This window comes from Egretta garzetta, unplaced genomic scaffold, assembly GCF_000687185.1.
Source record: "Egretta garzetta isolate BGI_Z169 unplaced genomic scaffold, ASM68718v1 scaffold166, whole genome shotgun sequence".
NCBI lineage: Eukaryota > Metazoa > Chordata > Aves > Pelecaniformes > Ardeidae > Egretta > Egretta garzetta.
Genome location: NW_009260133.1, coordinates 1,370,537 through 1,370,824, shown reverse-complemented (window position 1 = coordinate 1,370,824; position 288 = coordinate 1,370,537).

The window sequence follows — 288 nt, the reverse complement described above, 5'->3', positions numbered from 1 at the left end:
TTTTCCGGCACAAGGCGGGCGCAGGGGAGAGCTGGGCGGGGGAGCGGGGCTGGGGGTGCGTGTCACGCACACGAGGCTGCAGCCACAAATCACGGTCTCGGCATGGGGCAGCCCCTGCCCTGCTGGAAATGTGAATTGCAGGGGTGAGCGCTAATGACATGGTTATCCATCAAGGCCGCATTACGACGCTGTTAGCAACTAATTAACAAATACAATCAGCTCGCGAAACTTCCACAAAGGAAAGCCCATCAAGGAGAGAAAAGCCGTAAAGAGGCAGGCGAGGCAAAG